The following is a 17,497-nucleotide window of genomic DNA, read 5'->3' on the forward strand; positions in this document are numbered from 1 at the left end:
TTGATGGCAGTTTCAACAGGAAGCTGTCGAAGTCCTGAGAGATACATTGCTTAGCACTCCCCTGTATTCAGTTCTGATGACTGAGGGAGCTGCCAATTTGATTCCCGAACTGCAGTGGGAGTAATAAACTACATCTGATGAAGAGGGAAAGATCTGCAGTCCACTCTGTCTTTTGAATATGTAGAGTTATGTTCCTTTAATCAGTGTCTTTTAGAAGCCTTTTAACGTCTGACTTTTAATTGCTCATAAAGGGGGATAGCTAACCATAGTTGGCACTGTCAGTAGCTATTGCTGACTTTAATTACCAGGTGGTGTGGATAAAAAAAGGGGATAGCTGTTATCCTCATGGTTCCTAGAAATAAGCCATTGTTGAGAATTAGAAAAAAATGATCTTGGTCTGATTCACTTATTTTATGTTTGTTTTACATTTTAAGCTCACATTCAGTTGCCAAAGTTGCTGGTATTCAGTGGTACTTTAAAATGTATTTTTAAATATGGTCCTGAATGCCACGAGCCTTTTCAAAATGGTGAAATGCAGATTTATATAGAAAATATCCTTTTTATCTTATAAGACGCCATAGATTCAAATCTGTATCCAATGTATATCCTCATAGATCTAATCAGCACTTGATACGGTTTCCTTGATAGCAGTATGTGAGGGGTTGGGGGTTTTTTTTGTTGCTAAAATTCAAATCACAGCCTTTGCGTGTCAGGAAAGATAATATAGTGAAAGCCTTGATGAAATTTTAATTGACGATACACCGACCTTAATTGAATTTTAAATGTTTGGGATCATTTGAGTAAGTAATGGTATTCTCGGTTATTGGTATGGATGCTTTTCACATTTATTTGATCTTGGAAGCCTTAGGGTGCCACATTAAATCTAAAGCAGAGTGCTGAATCCAATACAGACAGTGCAAGATTGGCTTCCATTTCTCCTTTATGTTTTGCAATCAATCAACTGTACCATACAGAATTAAGTTTCTGAGCCATGTATCCAGTTCTGTGTCCAAAAGGACCATAGGGTCCCATGTGGCAGCTGTTGTTGATAACAGCTATGTGCTCGAACCGCAAACCAGCACCAACAGTGAGTAGAAACACAAATTTACCACTGGAGATCAAGCTGTCACAGTATCTTGCTACTTGAGTGTGTTTTAACGTTTTTTCTTTTAAATTTCAACATAATGTTCTGTTCTTTTATATTTTAACCTTTTTTCTTATCTTTGCCTAAAAGTCAGTATGCTATATAAACTTTTGCGGCAGATGTGCAGAGGCTACTCAAGTAACTCACAGACACGGCTTTAATTGAAATAGGGCCGCAGCCCTTTTTATTTACATAGTTCTTAACAAGCGGAGCTGGGTGAGCAGGAGGAGCGCATGATCTGAGGCAGTCAGCCTCCCCGGCTGATCCCGGCTTCACCCTATTTTAGGGAGTACTTATCTCGTGGGCCACAGGGCCTCCACCCCATTCCTTTTGTGGCCCATCCATCTGGGGTATCGGGCTCTCCTGCAGAGGCCCTTAGAGGCATGTTCCCCGAGCCCTCCCCTCTCCAAGCCTCTTATGGAGGCCCCCAAGGATGGGGAGGTCCGGCATGCAAGCCCAGTCTCCCCCAAAACTATGCACTCCTCTGCCCAAACCGCCCCTCAGGACTGCGACAAGAAACTAAAATGTCCCATCCCTTCCAGGAGGGTGGGTCAGTTTGCCTCAAAGGCGTTGAAAGAGGCCAAGGCCACTGCGTGCTGCCCTATAAAGGCAGCTTGCTCCATGTGCGTCAGCATGCTAATGCCGGGTGGTAAGCCGTAGCTGTTCAGCAGCCCAGGGACACGCATGCTCCCCTTCCGAAGCTCTTACCCCGTGCCCTGCCCCCTGTTGCAATTACGGGCCTAGCTGACTCTAGTGCCGTTATTTCTGGAATAATGTCAGTGTGTTATTCATTAGGAAACAAGGGAGAGTAAGCCTGTGGTGGATGTCACTCGTGACCTGATCCAGGGTGCAAGATTTTTTAAACACTCATGTGTTTGGATTTGTATGTGAGTAGGAAGCATTCAGCAAAAGGTATCTTCCATGTGTACCTGAGGCACAGTGCATGTGGCTCACTGCCAAATCAGTCCACTTCCATTGCATGGCTGTTTTGCCTCTAATACTAAATTTTGCTTTCCAATGGACACACTCAGTGCTGCTGTGAAATATGATTTTGCATTTTACAGGTGATTTGAAGTTAGTCTCCCAGGAGACTTATGTTGTACAGTTTGCTTGGAGGCCAGTCTATTTAGCCCTGTCAGTCAATTTTTATTTCTTTCTCATTTTTTGCAGTTCCATTTAGCGCTGTTGGATTCATACTCTCAAGTCATCCTTTAGCAGTGTCTTTCTTGGACGTAATTAAATCTCTATAATGCAATGCAGTCCACAAGTAACAGGAAGTTCAGATAGTGCTATATTTTCTTCCTGCGCTATGATTTCCTTCAGTTTGTAGCCTAAAACTATGACTGATATTTTTTCCTGAGGATATCAAATTCTCTATATGAATATAAACTTTGCTTCAAAGTTAATTACAAATGTACTTTTCATTGAAAGTTTTATAATAATAAAGGGAGGGGGAGTTGTTGGTTTAAACAGGAATGGAGAGAACTGCACTTCTGTGTATCCAAATAATTTTTCTTGATTCTTGAGCTGTCACTAGTCACTCTACATTACATCCAAAACTTAAATCATAATCCTTGGATAACTAAATTAATAATAGCTTGGGATATCACTGTGCAAAGCAGATGTGGACACTGAATTGCATACAGATATGTACCCTTCATCTCCACTGTACTTATCCAGGCCCCATTGAATGTGTAGATGCATTTTTAAATATGGAGGTCAAGAAGTGTACAAGTCTATCCAAGAACACTAATTGGATGTGATTGTTTCTCAGTTATAACCTCTATGATTGTCCTTTGTCTGCCAATCTCTGCATAAAATTTTGCTGCAGGATGAACTCCAGCTTGTTTGGGCCGAGGATATGTTTGCATGCTTTCTCTCTCATCTTCCTTCGTCTTATGAAAAGTTGAGGTTGAACACTTCTTGGTTTAAAGAACCACCAATTATTCATTCCAAATTGGGGCACTTTAGGAGGAGCAGCAGTGGCATAGGAGGTTAAGAGCTTGTGTATCTAATCTGGAGGAACCGGGTTTGATTTTCCGCTCTGCCGCCTGAGCTGTGGAGGCTTATCTGCGGAATTCAGATTAGCCTGTGCGCTCCCACACACACCAGCTGGGTGACCTTGGGCTAGCCACAGCTTCTCAGAGCTCTCTTAGCCCCACCTACCTCACAGGGTGTTTGTTGTGAGGAGGGAAGGGCAAGGAGATTGTAAGCCCCTTTGAGTCTCCTGCAGGAGAGAAAGGGGGGGGGATATAAATCCAAACTCTTCTTCTTTAACAACCTGTGGATTATTACTTGATCCCAGACCAGATTTTAAATAGTTCATTAATCCTGGCTTTGAATCTTCTTCCTGGTTTGCAGGCACACAGGAAAGGCAGATCTCCACTCACATGTTTGTAGCTTGTTTGGCAGAGACAATCCTGACAGAACTCCCAAGACCTCTCTTGCATACAGGTTTAGGAATGGGCAGAAGCGAGAGGATTAAGGAGTAACAACCTTTTGACAAACAAGGCAGAGGCTGACACTAGGACAACAAGAGGGAGAGATGCAACTGTAGTATCCCAGATCCATCCACCCTTTCAGTAGCTCACTGGAGAAAAGCACCCTTGTCAGAAATGGAAGACATGGGTTTGGACCACGGTAAGGCTCAGCTTTTGGCCAGCAAAAGGCTGATCAGCAACACAGGGAGAGGGGTATACTTCTAGCACCCCTTCCTCATGCACTCAGGAGCAAGTGTCTAGCCACTCACCCGATTGGTCACACAGGAACATGATACAGGATAAGGCATTAGTCATCCCTCAGCAGCCAACACCAGCAGTAATAGTTGAGGGCAGGGAGAAACTATAGAGAATGACATAACATGGGGAGTGGTGGCCATAGCATACACAAGGTCCTTTAAGTGATGCTAGAAAACCCAGAAAGGAGTCTGGGAGTCACCAGCATATCTTTAAGATATGCCTGAGTAGAGCTAAATTGCCATACATTGTTAGTATTTTAAAATATCTTGGAATTAATTAATAATCAGGTAAATAGGTTGGTCAAACATTCTTCAGGAGTTCAGTACTTTTTTTCAGATCTGCAACAGACTGAGTTAAATTATCTCAGTTCCAGAGGAGTGTTTTATCCTACATGCATATTCAGGGCATGAAATGAGAACTGTAATGCTACATTTCCTGTGGGATTGCACTTGAAAAACACAAACATTTTCTACTCCCTTTGAAATGTGACCAAGTAATAATTAAAGTAATTATCATTGCAGATTTTGCATATAAGCAAATTTGGAGTGTAACTTTTTTTGGGGGGGGAGCTTTCACAATTGGTTGTGTATTTTACTTCATCATGTTGCATTAAATATTATTTACTTGATACCAGCATGTAGGGTAATTACCTTTGATGGGAGAGTCATGCCAAATTAAGAATTAATTTCTACCTAGCTGTATATGTTTCTGGAGGAAATGTCTGATAAATGCATTGAAAATGGTACCAGTTTAGCTATTTCTCTCAAAGGAAGAAGACAAATTTCTCTTGTTATAAATATTAGTATGCTTGATCCCTCCCTCCATCTTTAACAATGGCAGTGAACTTCAAAAATGGCATAGGATTGGTAATATTGTTTCCTAGGCCCCGGGGAAACTTTTGCAATCAAAATCCAACATTACTCAAAATGGTCCCGCTCCAGTCCTCCCCTCTTCCCTCACACCCTTTCATAATGTACCAAGGCGAAGGTGGGAATTAAAATGGCAGTTGTGAGAGTTTCTCATCAGTGGTTCGCACAGTTCCTCACTGTCTTCAGCAAAGGTTTCTGTACGTACTCAGAGCCTACTCAGTTGATGGAAACACTGATGACTGTATGTTTAAAATTCCTAGTAGCTGTCTTTAACTAATTAAGTATCCCCATGTTTTTCAGGAAGATAAGCCACAATGAGTGGTGTGTGTATTTCATTCTTGGCCACCATCCAAATTGGATTTAGGTTCACTTATGCAAATATATTTTAGTCGTTTTAGGCATGCTTAGCTCAGTTCTGGCCTGCTACCATAGAATTTCCCACTTGTTCGCTGGTTCTTGTTTAAAGTTTTATATTGGAAAGAGTTCTTGCTTATCCATTTGCATTTTGATGTTTACATTTGACTTTTGAAGGCAAAGTTTATTAATTTAAGCAATAAATCATAGTTATCTTCATGGTTGGCTATATACTCACTTATGACAGAAGGTAGATACAATGTAGTAACTTCATCTAGTCAGTGCTCTTTAGCAAAACTTGCCATATTACCAGATGTTAAATTCAAATCTATATCCAACAGCTCTTTTTTATACTTGATCTCACGTAGCCAGATATCTATTTTGATCATAGCCCTCTTCATGAGTATCAATGAATGTACACACAATTAGTGTAGAGTGTACACTGGATTTTTAACGTGTGTTGAATAATTCTCATGTTACATTTGGTGCATATACAGCTGAACATGTGAAATTCTCTTTTCCACCAAAAGATCTAAGTACAATTGTGAATTCATCTGCTGCCACTTCCTGGACCTTTGTGGAGGCTGGGCAGGGCTGGCGTGCTGCCATGGCAACACCAGCACTGAAGAGACTCAGAACAGAGGTGGGATTGAGCCGGTTTGGACCCGTTCAGCTGAACCAGTTGTTAAATGGTGAATCCCACCACTGTGAGTCCTGCCTAAACTCTTAAGGTGCCGAGCCAATCACCCCTCCTCCTTTCCCCCTCAGCCCCCCCCCCGCCTCGCCAGGCTGCTTGTTCAGCCAGCAGAATTCATTCAGGATGCTTGCTCAACCGGTGGAGCTGCTGAATGGGAAGCCTGGCAGGGCTGCCGCAGGGTGCCCCTCGGCCATCTGAGGCCTGGTCCACCAGGATGCCCGGGACCACTGCCGCCTCAAGTAAGTGGGGCAGGGGGGCGCGATGAGGGGGTGCCTGGAGCAGGTGTTTCCCCAGGCTCCATTTTCCCTCCCTACGCCTCTGCCATTTGGGCATGAAGTGTTCAGCTGCCCCCCATCCCCCCCAGATCCCAGCACTGGTTGTTAAATTATTTGAATCCCACGACTGACTCAGAGGCTGGGAGTCGTCCCTACGACAGTCCAAGCAGGTAAATGCTCAGCAGTGCTCAAACACAGACAGGCCAGTGGGAGAGTCCAGGAAGCAGGGTCAAGCACACCAAATAGCCAAATGCCAAGAATCACACGCATCAGGAGGGAGTAGCCAAAAATCAAAATTATTACAATCCTGTCTGAAGCCAAAACAGAGTTGGGAAACAGAGCAGTGGCATGCAGGGAGGGCAGGAGTATGGGGACTGTTTCTGAACACAGTACAATAACTGAAGAGTTTTACTTTTTCAAACATATTTTATTAATACCTCAGAGATCTGATATTTTATTGTCCTGTAGCCCTGTACCTCCACCACAGCTCGTATTTTTTGCACTTCAAAGGTCGTTGTATGACCTTTCAAAGCACCTCAAAACCATGGCCAAATTTGGCGAATAATAACCAAAATGCCCAAGATCTGTTTCATAATAGAGACTTTCTTGGTAATTCAAATACCCAGAACAAGCCATCAACCCATCTCCTGGCTGTTGTCAGCAGAACTGAGTCTTTCTTGGCTCCAGTGTTAATTCAATCATTGTTAATCATACTCTTACTGATCCCTATTATGTTACCCTGGAACTCTTTCTATCTTTTGTTAAATTATGATCTGTGGTGTTTTCTTCTTTCCTAGTACCAGTGGTGGGATCCAAAAATTTTAGTAACAGGTTCCCATGGTGGTGGGATTCAAACTGTGGTGTAGCGCCATTGGGCTAGGCTGGGCACAACGAGGGTGTGGCTGAGCATTCCGGGGGCGGGGCATTCCTGGGCGTGGCTGTGGCAAGGACGCAGTCACTGTGCCGGTCTTTGGGCGGGAAACGAATGCACGCAGGCGCAGGCTGCCACGCACGCCAGTGCACCTCCTGCTAGACTGCTTCAAGTTCTGCGTGCTACTGCTGAGAGGAGGGGCGTAACTAAGGCAAAAATCACGTGGCAAAATCACCAATTAGTAACCCACTCTCAGCACACACAAAGAATTAGTAACCTACTCTCGGGAACCTGTGAGAACCTGCTGGATCCCACCTCTGCCTAGTACCCTTTAAAATAGAAAACTTGAACTGTCCTATAACGTATCGGATCTTGACCCTGTAGCAATGGGGCTTGGGATCCTAAAGTGGCACCAATCAGTGTTCAAATGAAATCTTACCAGCCAGATCCTTTTGTTTTGTCCCAAAGCTTAATTTTGTGCCAGATTTGGTGACTAGCATTGTTTCCCCTATTTGAATCGAGGTAAATCCATGTGCATTTGAAGGGTATGTCAAGCCCTCCATTTTTATAGTTACTTCTGTTTTCAGATCATCTTCTGCTGCTGAAATCACAGGATTCCCCTCCTCAATCTGGTAGTTGGTTCTGTTCCCAAACCTTGCTTCAGGCAGAGAATTTTTTCTTCCTTTCATTGTGCTTCCCTTCCAAGATTTGACCCTCCATATTGTCCTACCATTTCCAACTCTTAGTTCTTGATTCCCATTAGTTTGTCCTAAGATCAGCTGGTTTTCCTTCTGCATCCCCCAGCTAGCTAAAGGTTCTTTTTCTCTTATCCTATTTTTGTTCCCTTTGAGCAACACATCATATATGTGATCTTTGAATTGGTTTCTCAGGACAGCCACATGGGAAGAACACAATTTGGGTTAAAAATAGTGTTAATTGGGCATTTAGTTTAAAATCATACAGTTGAACACTATGACTGTGTGAAGTGAATAGTTTTTATTGGAGTGCCATGTGTAAATTATTGCTTTATTATTGCCCTTGAATAGTTCAGTCTTTCTGTCTTGTATCACTACTAGTAGTATATGATTAGTGTCCTGCCCTTCTGTATTTTGGATAGGATACATAAAATTACCTGTCCTCCTTCCATCTTTTCTTCCAGGGAAGAAAAGATATATTGCACCAGGATTAGTATAAAATAGACTCAAAAAGTCCCCTTTTACCTTGAAACTGCTGTTCTTGTTCTTCACCTGTAAGAGATGCTGTTCAAGTAACAAGTTGGGTATCAATTTTCCGCATTAGTTATAACTTACAATTTGGGTATCAATTTTCCACATAAGTTAATTGGAAGGCTACATGTAAAAGTTTAGATTACTGTAATTGATTTCAATTAGTTTCCATGAAAATCCTCTTAAAGCTACTTTTGAACACATTGCCAGTAGTTCACAGAATTGGCTTCAGTGTTAGACAGATGTGAAAAGTGTGTCTCCATTGATGGGTACTGATGTCTTGTGATGAGAGAGCTCCGCCAAGGATTCCTGGTTGGTAATATGCCTTCCATTTCTCATACGGTGGTTGCAGTTATTATGTGCTAAAAATGGCTGTGTAAATCAGCCGTGTGTTACTACTGTTTGTTGAGATTTTAGAGCTGTCTATGAAATGGCATACCCCAAGAGTATGAAAGCAACCACCTCCCAATAATATATCATGTGGCTTTATTGATATGACCTCAGCTATATATTATTTCCTGAAAGAAACGTTTTGAACTGAAGAGTCGTATTGTGATGTCAGAATACATTAGACATTTTTTATTAATATTGCTTTTCTGTGTGTGGTTCATGTGTCATCTTCATTAAATACTGCTTAAAACTTTATGTGCATTCTGTCAGCCCCAGAAAATTATGATGCACTGCCATAAAGGGTGTTATGATATGATTTAAGTGGTAAAGCTTTTTCAGACTGTGCTGTATATAGGCTGTCATTTGAATGCCTCCACCAAAGCTCTGACTTTTTTTCTTTTGTGTATAGCACATCAACACCATGGGCTGCTCAGTGACCTGTTTTCTCTAATGTGGTCCCATTGATTTTGCAGTATTTTACCCAAAGTGGGTCCGGAGAAGGGGAAATTGGCTTTCAAAAGGGTTCCAGAAAGGACCAACACAAGACTTTGTAGCCTGTGTCGACCAGCGTGGATCTTGGTAGGGGTACCTCAAAATAAAATGATGATGAAAGAGAATAGAGAGAGTGGTTGTAAATACATAAAAATATGACTTTATTGTATACAAATTAAAAAGGAATAGAAATGGAATCTGCCCTAAGCTTCTGAGAACTGATTCCCCAAACAATTGTACACACCAACAAGAGGGTGCATTTTATAAAAGAGAGAAGGGGGAAAATTGGGAAGTTTTAGGGACGAATATACAACCTGGCACACCTTCCACAGCCTTGGAATGGTCTCTTTTATGGGAAGTGTCCCATAGCTACACAAGAAAACCCACTTTCCCAGGAATCTGATTGGCTCAAGATACAAAGTTTGAATTTGACTGGGCAGTTTGAAGGTAACTGCTGTCAAAATCTGGTGGGAAGATTAGTAGAGAGATACCTGACCTTCCAAGGTGGAGTAATTGGACAGTTTTAGCATATTGACAAAGAACCAAGGGGAAATGATGGGTTTAAATGTTCTCTTGTTGGCTCATCCAGCAGCACATATTTATCTTTCCACTGCACTTAGCACACCTTGTGGCCAGCTGGAGAAGTGATGTTAGTAGGGATGAAGGATTGAGAAGACCCAAAAGAGAAAAAGGGAGAAAGAAAGGGGAAGGCCCCGGAAGGGATATGAGTGTCTAAGGAGGGAGCAGAAAGAGAAGCAGTTGGAACAGGTTGAAGGAGGACAAAGAAAGGAACTTGAAAAGGAAGAAACATGCAAGGGGTCAAGGAAGGGGAAAACATGATGTCTATGGGTGCCCCTTTAGCTGGATTATGTGGGCAAAGGACAGATGAACCCCTGAAGGTACGATGTGGAAATAAAAAACAAAATGATTTGATCATGAAGAATCTTAAATAAACAATGATAGCAACAATGCTAAGGTATATTATAGAAAAAGGCTATACCATCACTTACCACTTGGTTGTCTTTGTTTGCCCTGGCTTGGAGGATGTTTGAACCATCAGGCTCATGTAGTTCTACAACTTATTTTAATTCTCGTCGTTGTAGTCATTAATTTTTTTAAACGTCTGTGTTCCAGCGATTTCATATATCTGAAGAAAAGCAGCTCTGATAGATTTTGACTGTGTTTTGTGTATCCATTGAACATTTCCCTATTTATTTATAGTGCAAAATATCTCTACAGACTTTTGCTTGTGCTTTAATATAAAATAGGTGAGTTTACACAAAACTTAATTATGTGAGTTCTTCAAATGTCCTACCATGTCTGCATTAAAACACATGGGTTCACCTTTTTTTCTACAAAATGGGCTTTATAGATTGTGGCACTGGGAACACTTTACAAGCCATTTAAACTGGCTCCATTCCACCAAATTCAACAGGACGATCTCTGTGTGAGTCATTTGTAATTAAACCCCGTTGTATGACATTAAGAACTCTTCCTACTCTGCCTCTTAAGGCAAAGAACTTCGATTTTAGTGCTCCACGCTGCAGGCTTGAGTAATTCTCAAAATACATTGTCTTTCTCCCAGCCACACTTCTGTTTAAGGTTAAGAGTTCAGGTTTCTCTGTATGCCCAAACCATGGAAATAGAAAATAAACTGGAATAGGGGAATAAATAGAATGTTAACTATATTTTCATTTATACACTGGAATACTGTGGGGAAAATCCAGCTGTTATATTCAGAGATGTAAAATTTCCAGAAATTTTGAAGCTATGGAAAAAACCCAGTAGGTTGCCTGCAGTCAATGTAAAGTGAGAGAGATCTTTGGGAGGACTATTTTAAACAATCAATTCTAATAGCTGCTGTTTGTTACTTATAAAAGTAACCCTTTTCTCACCTTTTTATGAACTATTAGAATGTATAAAGATTCTGGGTAATTTAACAAGTAAGTGTTGTATCGTATTTGTTCTGTCCTTGTGGCATAGATGGCAAATGTGAGAAGAAACGCTTATCTCCCTGCCAAAAGGCAAGCCAGAGTCTCTTTAACTGAAGTAGATGTCCAGTGTATTTTGAAGCTACGTGGCCACATATTGGATCATAAATCTTTATCATGACAATGAAATGCAATGGAACAAAATGACACTCTCTGCTTCTTTTTAAAGCATTTCCCGAATGTTAATTGTGTTAACTGGTAATGGGCCATTGCTATCATTTACTGTTTATGAAGCATCCATTTCAAACTAATCACAGTGACTAAAAACAGATGCAGCTGAAAGTAATGTTTAGAACACTTATAACATTTCAAAGAACGCTGTACTATTTGTATCATATTTTAATTTTAGTTTGGCTGAACAGCAAATCAACATATAGAAATTATTAAAAGGAAAATACACTTATTAAAAGGAAAACACTAACTATCCGTGAGGCTTCCTCTTTGTTGTACTGAATAGTCTACCCTCTGCCAACCTGGATGAGATTGGGCCAGTCACCCTGTCCACCTCAGAATGTGTTTCCAGGTGGCCAACAACTTTTCCATAATCTTTTTTCTTTTTTTCGTTTCTCTTTTTTTCTTTTTTTCGTTTCTCATCTGGTGGATATTAACTTTAGAATTGTACTCATCCATTGTGTCATATGAATAGTGGTCTTGTCCTAAGACTGCAGCTTGTATAGAATATTTTCATTTTCTGGAGATATCTCAGTTAGTTTGGCTGTCCCTTTGAGTATTCCAACCATGCTCCAAGTCTATATATCAACAACATGGACATGCATTCATGATAGGTGCTTTACTACTGTGGATTTGGAGTCCTGTTCTTTCAGCATATAGAGAAGTATAATAGCCAGGGCAAAACAGATGATGGATGAATATGGGATATTGTGTGCTTTTTATCACAATGACTTGTGAAGTCTGAAAAAATACATGGAGGTGTGTGTTAACCCCCCCCCCCCCAAATCGTAAACAAAGCATCCGAACCTTTAAACAACGGATTTCCTTAGGGGCTTTTTCTAGGCAACCACAGTTATTTCTGGCTTGGTGCTATTAGTAAAGACAGGGGGAGTGGGTAGGGCCCTTTTCAGGCTTATTTTCAACATTGGGGGAGGACTCATTGGGGCTTGGCCTTGATAGAGTTGCCAGCCTCAGATTAGGAAATTCCAGGATATTTTGTGGTAGTATCTGAAGAGGGCAGGGTTTGTTGAGAGGCAAGGCCTCAGTAGATATAATGCCATAGAGCCCATCCTCCAAAACAGCCATTTTCTTCAAAGGGACACATCTCAGAGACTTCAGAGGTGGTTTCCCATTGCCTACATCCACATCACAACCTTTGATTGGTGGTCTTTCATCCAAATACTAGCCAGGGTCTTTCATCCAAATACTGCCTAGCTTCCAAGATCTGACAAGATTGGACAAGCCTGGGCTATCCAGGTCAAGACATTTTTATATCAATGGCCAATATAAATAGGTGGTGCATTGACATTTGTACAGTCAGTAGCTAATGCCCCAGATTTGCTTATCTGAAGAAGAGGACGAAGGCTTGAGCCCCAAACTTGCTGTCCTTCAGTGGATATGCATTTTGTATAATCACCCTAGATTAATTTCACAGAATAGCTCTGCATTGGCATGACAAATTATATGAAATAGAATCCTCATTAGACATTAGCTTGATTCGTATAGCTTGTAATGGACATGTTAGTAATAGCTACCCAGGAATCTAACATTTTAACTGCATCTACATCTAATGGACCATAATGCCTGATATTCTTCACTATGTTATGGCTTTTCAACCCTGTTCTCAGGAGACAAGATAACTAGTTGGGTGCACATGTCACCCTTTTCATGCAACTGTCTCTGCGGTCTTGATTATTGTCTTTGACAGGATTCCTGGCAGACAATCTTTATCTTGTTGTTGTTTTTTCTCTCTCTTTAGTTTCTTAATTATGTGCTGTCATTGACAAATGGGTACTTAAAGGATGTCTTAGTATTTACATACTCTTTTTGTCACCTTTCTTAACTTTGCTGTCCTGGTGGAAGACTTCTAATAATCATAATAATAGCACCTCAGAGAAGTTATGTCAGCCTTGCACATACCATTAATGCATTAATGTGTCAAAACAGCACTGAATGACACAGCTCTAGGCAGCTGTAAAAGCTCCTAATGGTAGCCCACTCCAAGGAATTGATTTGTAAGCAACCCTTAAGCTATAAAACTTTCTTCCTGATATATGGCTCCATGAGCTTTGTACTTACAGGCAGCCTCATTTTTAGCAAATGGCTAACAGCTGTTTCAATAAGTAAACAATTGACAGAGGCAGCATACTTAGTAGTAACCTGTTAGACAATTTCTAATGAGAAGTAACAAAATCAGGGAATACCGGAAATAATTGCCTTGGTCAGAAGTCAAATAGTACCAATAGTACTATTTGACTTCTGACCAAGTTCAAAGTCAATAGTACCAATAGTAATTCTTTTGTCAGTTATTGTGATACTGCTCAAATATACAGTAGAACCTAAAAAATCGTCGATAATCCATCTGGAGATTTTAGAAAACGGCGTATTTCGAGGTACACCGTTTGTGCATGCACGAACGCTGTTTGTGCATGTGCAGCGCCGTTTGTGTACGCGCAACGACGTTTGCGTACCTCGGCGGCTGCCAAAAATCGAGGTGGCTGACGATTTTAGATGGCGGAAATCGATTTCTGAAATCGATGATTGTCGAAGGCACCGATTTTCAAGGTTCTACTGTACAAGCAGACTTTGGTCTCAGAAAGAGAGTGCTGAATCTATGGGAGAGGGCTCAACATTTTGGTGCCCTCAGAAGTGGACACCAAATTTACAGAAGGCTGATATTTCATGGTATCCCAACGTTTGCTTCCTGAGCTAGGTTATCTTACTCTGTATGGGATGTTTCTGGAGGGAGGAATGTTTATCAAAACATGGCAAGTATATGGTTTTCAGAAGAAGGAAAGCTCCTAAAGTTGTTGAGACAGCTACTTTGAGCAAAAACACACTTCAATATGATCCCCTGTATTAACAGTGTAAAAATGGTATCTAGCCATTAGTTTTGGTGTCTAACACCCCAATCCCAAGGGAAGACGAATCTGTCCATGGAGGCGGTGCAGGACTATGCCAGTGGATTTGCCCTCCCTGGGGCACTTATCCAAGTGGAGGGGCAAATCTGTTGGTGGGCAGCTGCTGTGGCCCTCCAAGCTGCCAGACATGGTGCAGCTGTGGCCAGGGGTGGAACTATTGTTAGCTGGCTTCCACCTGGCTTTTGCCCGCCAGAACACTGGCACCAGGGGCTTGGGCTTTTGCATGGCATAGACCCATAGAGCTTTTCAGCAGAGGTGAGGCTTTTTCTGTTTTTGCCTCCCTGCGCCACCAGGAAGCCCTCTTGGAGGCAGGACGGTGGTGCTGAAACAGCACTGTGTCCCACTTCTGGGGCTCTGGATTGGGCTGCCAGCAACAAGCTGTTGGCATGTCAATGGAAAAAGATGAGTGCAATTTTGCAGGTGCTTTGCTTTGTAACAAAGAACAAGAGGCTTCCAGGCTGTCCTACTGAATGTACATTTTGTTTTTCACGTATGAAAACTTTTGAGGAGTCAATTGTAATGTGACAGTTAATTTTTTAAAAGACTTTCATGGGTGTAGTCTTGCAATATCTCTCCTTAAAAGTTGGATTTGGTTGTGATTATGTCCTACAGTCTGATTTCAGAGTCTGAAATCTCAAATCCTGAATTTATATAAAATTCCGTTCCAGTACCTTATTCACTTGAGGCCAAACTGCTACGGGGTTCTAGCTTGTATCCTAAACTGCTCTCCATTTCCAGCTGTGGTACCTTGAAATGTGTTTTTTTTAATTGTCCATTGTTTGGTCTTCATGGTTCTTCGGAAAACATCCTGACATTTAGAGATGTCTTGATGTTGTGTCTAATGATGCAACATCATTCTTTGTGCTGCATCATTTCCTTATTGGCTTAATTGACCCACATGGTTTGGTTTCTTGAACTGCAGGGATTTTTTTTTACATCATGGGTCATTAGGCAGTGTCAGTCCATTTAGTGTGAGGGATAAGACTGTGTAGACCAGTAGGATTTTATTTATATACTTCACAGTCAGGAAGGGAAATAGAAAATGCTGTTTAAAAATAGGTCCCCCAATTTTTTTGAAACAAATTTCAAGTTTTTGTTTCAGGCACTTACATTTTGAAAGGAGAATGGAATGACACACTGTCACAACCTGTGGCAGAGGGGGAGGAACAGGGGCACACCTTTGAAGAAGGAACCAGTCCTGTTGCAGGGCTGAGAAAAGAGACAGGTGGGTCTGCAACATAATGGAGGAACAGCCCAGAGGAAGACCAACCAGTTAGTAGCGTGCTATGGAGCAAAGGATTCCACTGAGATAGACCTCCATAAGAGCAGAGAAGCAGGAACTAGGGGTCACCAGGGGAAAAGAGATCAAAAGCCCCATCTGAAGGAGGTAACGAGGGCAGCTGGGAAAGTGCAGTGGACAGTCAGACTTGGAGCCTTTACCAGCTGGAGAGTACAACGATTCCGGAAGGCTCTAAGGGCAGCATTCCTGGCCAAGAATGAAGTCCCTATGCCCAGCTTAACCCTGCCAAAAGTATGCAGTGACCAAGGCAGGAACTCCAGTGTGAAAGGAAGGACTCAGCCCCAGCATCTCGGCCCAAGGGCCAGCAGGATCTTAAAGGTGAGCCAACAGAAGTCAGGGTAGGCAAACAGACCCTCTAATTTTGCTAGATTCTGCTAGTCAGGGAAATTCTAAGCCATTGGCTATACTTCTTTTCTTGTTCTGACAACCATGATTACCCCAAAACAGCTGTCCCTGTCATAGCCAGTACCTGATCTGTATGGTGTATGGTGTCTATACGGTTTCCTGCAGAAGGCAAATAACACCAAGGCCCCTTCTGCACATGCAGAATAATGCACTTTCAATCCACTTTCAGTGCACTTTGCAGCTGGACTTTACTGTGCAAAATCCACTTGCAAACAATTGTGAAAGTGGATTAGAAGTGCATTTATTCTGCATGTGTGGAAGGGGCCCTGGAGAGAGGGCTTTAAATTGGGAAAGTAGTGCAAGAAGAAACTGCTAACCCCACCTCCCAACTCTTTGCTCCAAAGCTAGTATAGAAGGTGCCAGTGGCCCTTTCCCCACTTACCTTAAGCCCCGCGCTACTCTCCTCAAGTAGCGCGGGGTCCAGCTGCCCTCCCCAATTCAGGGGCGGCGAGAACGCAGCCGCCCCGACGCTGCCTCTCTCGCGCCCCCTCGACGTGCGTAATTCCTGGTGCCTTTTGAAATGGCTGCTTTGACGCGGCCCTTCCACGCAGGCGTGGGGTCGTGGGATGAAGAGGGCTTCGCCGCCAGGAATTGGCTTGGCGCGCTAACCCCGGGAATTGCCTGCAGCAGCCCTCAGGCAAAGGTGAATGGGGAAAGGGCCAGTCTTGATTCCCACCATCCCCACCATCTCAAGCAGTAAATCTGCTGTAGTTATGGATAGCCAAACCAGCCATAACAGCCCATTTTAAGCTAGATGGACCCAGCTCAGGTCCCTATATTCCTACATCTTGACCTGCTTGTTTTTATTGCTCCTTCCTCAATATAATTTTCTATAGTGGGTTTTTTCAGCACCTTAACTATATTATTCTCAGAAAAAAAGAAATCTCACTCAACACAAGTGGATTCCCTCAGTCTGCTATGTTGTTCCACAACTGCATTGTTTATTGGTTCTCTGTTGTCCTCTGAAAAGAAAAGAATTTCAGAAAACTGATGGTGGCCTTCACATTAGAAAAGTTTGTGTGTGTGTGTGTGTGTGCGCGCGTATCTCAAATAATTAACTTTTGAGGGAGGGGGATTTTTTTTGTTTTTTCCTACAAAGGAATGGAACAGCAGCCCTCCTGTGAAACAAGCAAGCAAAATAAATATCTGGAGCTGTTTGTTCTGTTCTTATTGTCCAGGGTAAAACCAGTAGATGTAATCCTGCTCCCTCGTATTCAGCTGTAGCACTTTGAATGACTGAACAGGACTTAGGAGTAGTAAGATTTCCCCTCCCTGCTCACTTGGTAAGGAAAATAGAATTATTACCTATTCTGAATTGCATGTCAATCATAGCTGGATTGGAAAGTGTATTTTGGCACTAAACTGGTATCTGGAAGAGTTTCCCCTCACTCCTTATGAAATATGATGACTGCAAAATAATAAATGAAACCTAAACAGAACTGATTTAAACAACACTTGAATATCAGTAACAGTGGGCCACATGCAATGAATAAGGCCTACTCTTGTACTCTTGATGAAATATGTAAGTAAGCCTGAACGATACATCGGTAGAAGATCATATATGAAAAATTCTCAATCTTGAGACCATCTGTCTTCTAAAACCAACATTGTTTTCCAGCTGACTCCCCGAATTTGCCATCTATTTTGCCTTTG

The 17,497-nt window shown here is 42.0% G+C and overlaps 1 protein-coding gene across 1 annotated transcript in view; it reads left to right on the plus strand.

Moving 5' to 3' along the window:
• STPG2 (sperm tail PG-rich repeat containing 2) overlaps nucleotides 1–17,497 on the plus strand; it is a 255,436-nt gene that overhangs the window by 226,322 nt on the left and 11,617 nt on the right. The window lies entirely within an intron of this gene.

The sequence above is a fragment of the Sphaerodactylus townsendi genome, linkage group LG10, assembly GCF_021028975.2.
Source record: "Sphaerodactylus townsendi isolate TG3544 linkage group LG10, MPM_Stown_v2.3, whole genome shotgun sequence".
Taxonomy (NCBI): Eukaryota; Metazoa; Chordata; class Lepidosauria; order Squamata; family Sphaerodactylidae; genus Sphaerodactylus; species Sphaerodactylus townsendi.